The following is a 7,940-nucleotide window of genomic DNA, read 5'->3' as shown; positions in this document are numbered from 1 at the left end:
GTTTCAAGTGCCTCTTGCTGAGGCTTGGATCTTAAGGTGGTAAGAAGGAAAGAATCCGGAGGAGTTTTAATAAAGTCTAGTGTGAGGCCTGAGGATGTTAATTTAATAGCCCATTGATTAGTTGTTATTTCTTTCCATTGATGACTGAATTGTTTTAGTCTTTCCCCCACCGGAGAAATATCACTGATGGAATTTATCGGTTGGTTTGAAGGGGCGTTTATTAAACAGATTTCCTTTTTGTTTGAAATCCTTATTATTCCACCTGTCTCTGAAGCCTCCCTTTCTTCCGAATGGTGGCTTCCTGAACGCCCTTCTGTAAGACGGAATAAAGGGATTAGGGAATCCTTTCTTCCTCTCGCCCGCCTTAGTGAGAATATCATCAAGGACTGTGCCAAACAGGTACTCACCCTGACAGGGTATGGAACATAATTTGGATCTTGACTGGGCATCCCCCTTCCAGTTTTTTAACCATAAAGCCCGCCGAGCCGTATTAGCGAGATTAGCTGTTCTGGCCGCCAGGCGGAGGGAATCAATTGAGGCATCTGAAATAAAAGCCGCAGCACCTTTAATCAAAGGGATAGATGCCCTTAATTTTTCTCTAGATACGCCACTTTTAATCTTCTGATCCAGCTGATCCAGCCAGACTAGCATTGATCTGCCAGTACATGTGGCTGAAATAGCCGGCTTGAATGCCGTGACACAGGCCTCCCACGATTTTTTAAGGAGTGCGTCTGATTTCCGGTCCATAGGATCTGATAAGGAACCTGCATCCTCCACTGGTAAGGAGAAACGGCGAGATGTAGACGCAACTGCCGCATCGACTTTTGGTATCTTGGCCCAGGTATTCAAATCCTCATCATCAAAGGGGTAGCGCCTCTTACAGGATATTGGGACCAACCCCTTTTGACCTCTACTCCATTCTTTTTTAACGAGATCTTTTATGGCCTGATTTATTGGAAATACGTGGCCTTTCTTCTGAGAAAGACGAGCGAACATAACTTCTTGTGGCGTCTGGGGTTCTTTTGATTCAGACACCCCCATCGTATTTCTCACTGATTTTACTAGGTTGTTTATGCCCTCAGTTGGAAAACAGACGAAGTCCTCTTCCTCTGAGGAATTAGATTGCTGAGAAATATCAGAGTCGACCTCCCCACTCTCCGCTGATGTGTCAGCTCTAGGAGAGGATGTTTTTCTCCTTCGTTTCTCCATATTTACTGAAGAAGTAGAACCACCTCCCAACGACTGGAGTTCTTCCCGAATTATGAGACGTATCTCATTCATTTTAACCGATTCCTCCTGCCGTAAGGTGTTGTCTATACATGCCTGACACAGACTTTTAAGATAGGAGTTAGGCAGGGGTTCGGTACATATGGCACATTGTTTGTGCTTACTCTTCCCCGTCCTCTTTGCCTAGAAATAATATAAGCAAAGGAATCAATATAAGCTTCAGTGAAGCTATATACGCACTCACCCAGCGTAATATTTATACCGGCTGCGGAGATGCCTTAGCTTGGGGTGTGGAACGGGAGGATTTTCTTCCTGATTTATCAGTGGAGTCACTTATTTTAGAGTGTCCACTATTCCTTTTCCTGGCTTCACCACTAGGGACTAATGGCTCTTCCATAGGGTGCACCCTGACCTCCTCTTGGGACGACATAATGGCACACTGACTGCCTTAACTGACTACACTTTATAGTGTAGTAATGTACACACCCCTTGCTTTGTCTCCACTTTTTTTTTTTATTTTTTTTACTTACAGATCCGGCGTTTAGAGTAATGGCACCGCATGGGGGAATCCAATATGGCGGTTCCCCCGGAAATGACCTCCAACACCCTGCCCCGGAAGTTCCTCTCCATTTCCGGGACGCCGACGCTACTGCGCATGCGCCCGCGTCCTGTATGCCGGGAGACGCCGCTGCCTGCTGCATCCCACCATGTCACCTCTTACCTTGGAGGGACAGGAGGGCCTCGTATCGTGGAACCGTCTCACCGCTGCTCAGACGCACACCGGAGGACGTCGCACCAGGTACCCGCACTGTCGGCGTCTCCACAACGGTGTCCCAGCAGAGAGACCGTTGGATAACTTCAGGCTGCCTGTCAGCCGCACCAGATGAGGGGGGAGCCCGCAGGATCATTCCCCCGCCTCTCTCTACCTGCTCTGGAACCCCTGCCGCTCAGCAGAGTCAACAGGCGGTAGTCCAGGCAGGTCTTCCTCTTCCTATCCATAGAGTCTTCTCTGTGGGTCTCCATCTAGGAACAGGAAACCAACTGAGGAGCGAGGGGGGGCCGCCCCTTTTATCTCTCTGTAGGTTTCCTGTTCCTAGGGGCGGATCCCCTCTCTCTAGTGGGTGCTGTCGTGGCGAATAGAAAAATATTTTTTGTTGTGTAAAACTGCCAAAGCATAAAAAATGACATAATTGTGGTATCGCTGTAATCATACTGACCTGTAGAATAAAGCTGCCTTATTAATTTTACCACACGGAGAATGGCATAAAAAATAATCCCTAACAAATTTCTGAATTCCTGCTTTTTGTTAATTCTGCCTCCCGAAAATTGGAATAGAAAGCAATAAAAAAAAATGTAATGTGCCCGAAAATGGTACCTATAAAAATGACAACTCGTCCTGCAAGACAAAACCTCGCATGACTTTATAGGTAGAAATCTGGAAAAATTATAGCTCTCAAAATAGTTTTTGCAAAAAAAAAAGTCTTTTAGTGTGTGACAGCAGCCAAACATAAAAAAAGCTATAAATCTGGTATCGCTGTAATCGCACTGGCCCGAAGAATAGAGTTGCCTAATCACTTATACCACACGAGGAACGGCATTAAAAAAAAAAAAAATAAAACCAATTCTTGACCTACTACTGATTTGTTCATTCTGCCTCTCGCAGTAAGGCTCGACGCACATTCATCCTTCGCTCTGTTTTGAAGGGCTTACACCGGAGTTTCTGTGAAAATCTGTGAAATACGGGATTCAAATGGAACCTCTGGCAGAAGATGGAGGCACTGTGGACGCTGTCTGATCTGTGATCCAGTGGTGTCCATCATTTTAGGATTGCATTAAAGCACAGTCCGCCACAGTTTTGTGCACCTCTGAAAAGTAAGACACCGCTGAACACAGGCCAGATGGAATCCAGAGTAACTCTGCTACCTCATTATAGTGAATGGATACCTCGGGGGTTTAATCTGTCACGTCACTCGGAGATTTAGATGGAAACCCCAGAGTCAGTGCTCTGCAATGTGATCCTAAATTTTATGTAAAATGTTTCCAATAAAAGCTTCAAATCAATCCACAAAATAAGCGAGTCCCCACTCAAGTCCGTCATCTGTTAATAGAAACATAGGGGCTTCCATGTTTTTAGTAGTAGAAAGGCTCAGGAAAAATGCTATGGCTAGTCGCCTGCCTAAAGAAATCCAGTGAATTCTGCTCTTCCAAATCCAAATGCCCCACCTCTCTTCCAACCGCAGTGTGCCTAAAACTACATTTCGTGCCCACATGTTTGGCATTTCTGTAGAGAGCCTACCTAATTTACAAATGTATATCTCCAGAAGCACGACTTGACATAACGTACTGGGCACTACAATAGCTGATTTACAATTTTCATTAAGCAACATCCACATATGGGGTACTGCCACATGCAGCAGAAATTGTGACCAATTATGGTGCCATTTTTACAAATTCCCCGTGTGAAAATGTAAAATCTGGTGCTAAAACAAAATAATAATAATCTTTATATAGCGCCAACATATTCCGCAGCGCTTTACAGGTTGCACACATTATCATCACTGTCCCTGATGGGGCTCACAATCTAAATTCCCTATCAGTATGTCTTTGGAATGTGGGAGGAAACCCACACAAACATGGGGAGAACATGCAAACTCCTTGCAGATATTGTCCTTGGTGGGATTCGAACCCAGGACCCCAGCGCTGCAAGGCTGCAGTGCTAACCACTGAGCCACCGCGCTGCCCAATTTATGTGGTAAATGTATGTGGTAAATATAGAATCATTTTTTCTTTGCTGCCCAATGATATAAAATATGATCACTGCACTCCTAGATTAATTGAGAGGTGTAGTTTGTAAAATGGGGTAACTTATGGGGGGGCTCTCCCAGTGGATCAAGGCACCCAAAAACCATAACAGCAAAATCTGCACTATGGCTATGTGCACACGATGCGGATTTAGTGCGGATCCGCAGCGGATTTTTCCGCTCAGAAACGCTGCAGATCCGCACTGTGATTTACAGTACAATGTAAATTAATGAGAAAAAAAAAAAGCTGTGCTAATGGTGCGGAAAAATCCGCGCGGAAACGCTGCAGATTTAAAAGAAGTGCATGTCACTTCTTTTGTGCGGATCTGCAGAGTTTCTGCACCCTTCCATTATAGAAATCCGCAGTGGTAAAAACCGCGGCAAATCTGCACCTGCGGTTTCTGCCAGGAGATGCGGATTTTGTACAGAAAATTCTGCACCCCATTCCGCAACGCGTGCACATAGCCTATAATATGGATTTCTTCCCTTCTGAGCTTTCTACTGTGCTGCAAAACTAGTTCCCGATTACATGTAGGGTATTGGCGCACTCAGGAGAAATTGCACAACAAACTGAGGTCAATTTTTTCCTATTAGCCTGGGGCTACAACAACATTTTAGCAGTAAAAATGTAATTATTCTTTCTTCACCGCCCAACGGTATAAATTTCTGTGAGGCACATATCTTGTCAACATACTCATTGCACCCCTAGATGAATTCATTGGGGAGTGTAGTTTGTAAAATTACGTCACTTATGGGGGGTTCTGCTGTTCTGGCACCTCAAGGGCCCTGCCAATGTGACATGGCATCCGCAAACATTCCAGCAGAATCTGACCTCCAATATGGCGCCTCTTCCCTTCTAAGCTTGCACTGTGCCTCAATAGTAGTACTCCCCCACATATGGGGTATCAACGTACTCACGTGAACTTGCACAACAAATTTCCTGTTACCCTTGTGAAAATAATTTCCAAATTGGGGAGAACCCCAAATAAAGCCTCACTAGAAGACCATAAAATTTAAGTTTTATTTCTATTAATTAAAATAAAGTATATACAAAGGGTATAAAACGTTTTATCCCTAATCTGTCTCAAAAGTCTGCACTTATTTTATGCAGTATTCTTGCTCATTTATATTTCTAAAGTCCATAGCACCCGGAATGCTAATACATATTGGCAGAAAATTTTAGCACCAGCGGAAGGGGACTCTGAAGGGTTAATAAACTTCTTGAATGTGGTTTTGCGCACCTTGAGGGGTGCAGTTTTTAGAATGGTGTCACTTTTCAGTATTTTCTGTCAAATAGACCCCCCCCAAAGTCATTTCAAATGTGAGGTGGTCCCTAAAAAAAAATAGTTTTGTAAATGTTGTTGGAAAAATGAGAAATTGCTGACAAGTTTTAACCATTGCATCTTCTGAAAAAAAAAAAAATGTTTTAAAAATTGTGCTGATGTAAAGTAGACATGTGGGAAATGTTATTTGTTAACTATTTTGGGCGATATCACTCTCTCTGATTTAAGGGCACACAAATTAAAAGTTTGAAAATTGCTAAATTTTTGCCAGATTTCTGATATTTTCACAAATAAATGCAAGTCGTATCGAACAAATTTTACCACTATCATGAAGTACGATATGTCACGAGAAAACAATCTCAGAATAAGTGGGATCCATTGAAGCGTTAAACTGTAAAGCGCTGCGGAATATGTTGGCGCTATATAAATAAAGATTATTATTAAGCGTTAGAGAGTTATTAAAGTGACAGTGGTGAGATTTAAAAAAATGAGGCCTGGTCATTAAACTACAAAGTGGTTCCTTCCTTAAGGGGTTAATAGAGAATTTCTAGTATTTCTGATCATGTCTCTGTCATGGGATCTTATTGTATAAATACTGAAGAGAAAAAGGAGTTTAGCAGATTGGTTAATCCATTTGGGATACTTGTCTTGTAAGCATCCATAGACTTGAATAGATGAATCTCATCTGAAATAAAGCATAACATTATGCACGCTGTGATTGTTTTCATTTGGACATTCAGTCTGGCTTAGGCTGGTTTCACACTTGCGTATGACGGAGCTGCGTAGTTCAGTTAAGCCCCACCCACTGCCGCACCTCTTCCATTCAGCCCCGCCTACGTCAGCCTGCGTGCTGCTTACCTATCTAAACCCCTTACCGTACTATTACAGTGGAGGTCAGATCCCCTGCTTTGATGTGGGCTCCGGCGGTGAGCCCGCATCAAAGCCAGGACATGTCAGCTGTTCAAAACAGCTGACATGTGCCCACAATAGCGGCGGGTGAAATCGCGATTCACCTGCCGCTATTAACTAAATAAATGCCGCTGTCAACTGCTGACAGCGGCATTTAACCGGCGCTTCCGGCCATTGGTCCGGAAATGCACGCATCACCGACCCCCGTCACATGATCGGGGGTCAGCGATGCGTCAGCATAGTAACCAGAGGTCTCCTTGAGACCTCTATGGTTACGGATCCCCTGCTTCAATGTTGGCTCCAGCGGTGAGCCCGCATCAAAGTCGGGACATATCAGCTGTTTTGAACAGCTGAAATGTGCCCGCAATAGCGGTGGGTGAAATCGCGATCCACCTGCCGCTATTAACTAGTTAAATGCTGCTGTCAAATGCTGACAGCGGCATTTAACTACCGCTTCCGGCCTTCGGGCCGGAAATGAGCGCATCGCCGACCCCCATCACATGATCGGGGGTCAGCGATGCATCAGCATAGCAACCAGAGGCCTCTATGGATGCTGATGCTGGCTTTCTGTAAGCGCCACCCTGTGGTCGGCGCTCATAGCAAGGCTGATGATCGCTGCTATGTAGCTGAGCCGATCAGGCTATGCCAGCTTCTAGCCTCCCATGGAGGCTATTGAAGCATGGCAAAAGTAAAAAAAAAAAAAGTTAAAAAAAAAAATAAAAATAAAAATTTAAATCACCTCCCTTTCGCCCCATTCAAAATAAAACAATAAAAAAAAAAAATCAAACCTACACATATTTGGTATCGCCGCATTCAAAATCGCCCGATCTATCAATAAAAAAAAAAGAATTAACCTGATCACTAAACTGCGTAGCGAGAAAAAAATTCAAAACGCCAGAATTATGTTTTTTTGGTCGCCGCGACATTGCATTAAAATGCAATAACGGGCGATCAAAAGAACTTATCTGCACCAAAATTGTATCATTAAGAACATCAGCTCGGCGCTCAAAAAATAAGCCCTCAACCGACCCCAGATCACAAAAACTGGAGACGCTACGGGTTTTTTTTTAGCAAAGTTTGGAAATTTTTTTTACCACTTAGATAGAGTGTAGCCTAGACATGTTTGGTGTCTACGAACTCGTACTGACCTGCAGAATCACAATGGCAGATCAGTTTTAGAATTTAGTGAACCTAGCAAAAAAGCCAAACAAAAACGTGTGGGATTGCACTTTTTTCGCAATTTCACCGCACATGGAATTTTTTTCCCGTTTTCTAGTACACGACATGCTAAAACCAATGATGTTGTTCAAAAGTACAACTCGTCCCGCAAAAAATAAGCCCTCATATAGCCATATTGACCGAAAAATAAAAAAGTTATGGCTCTGGGAAGGAGGGGAGCGAAAAACGAGAACGCAAAAATGGAAAAGGGCAAGGACTTGAAGGGGTTAACATTGGGTACACAGGCCATGTGAATGTATGCAGATGCCTGCGCATGCATTGTTTTAACGCTGTGCCAAACTGCGCCGAAAGCAACGTGTTGCATTTTGTTGTGGTCAGCGCATCAAAACGATGCATGCGGAGGCATCCGCATACATCCACATGGCCTGTGTACCCAATGTTAAAGATAGGTACGCAGGATGCAGGCAGACGTAGGCGCAGCTGAATGGAAGAGGTGCGACAGTGGCCAGGGCTTAACGGAGGAACTACACAGCCCTCTGCA

This window comes from Ranitomeya imitator, chromosome 1 (genome assembly GCF_032444005.1).
Source record: "Ranitomeya imitator isolate aRanImi1 chromosome 1, aRanImi1.pri, whole genome shotgun sequence".
Classification (NCBI taxonomy): domain Eukaryota; kingdom Metazoa; phylum Chordata; class Amphibia; order Anura; family Dendrobatidae; genus Ranitomeya; species Ranitomeya imitator.
This window is presented reverse-complemented; position numbering follows the sequence as displayed.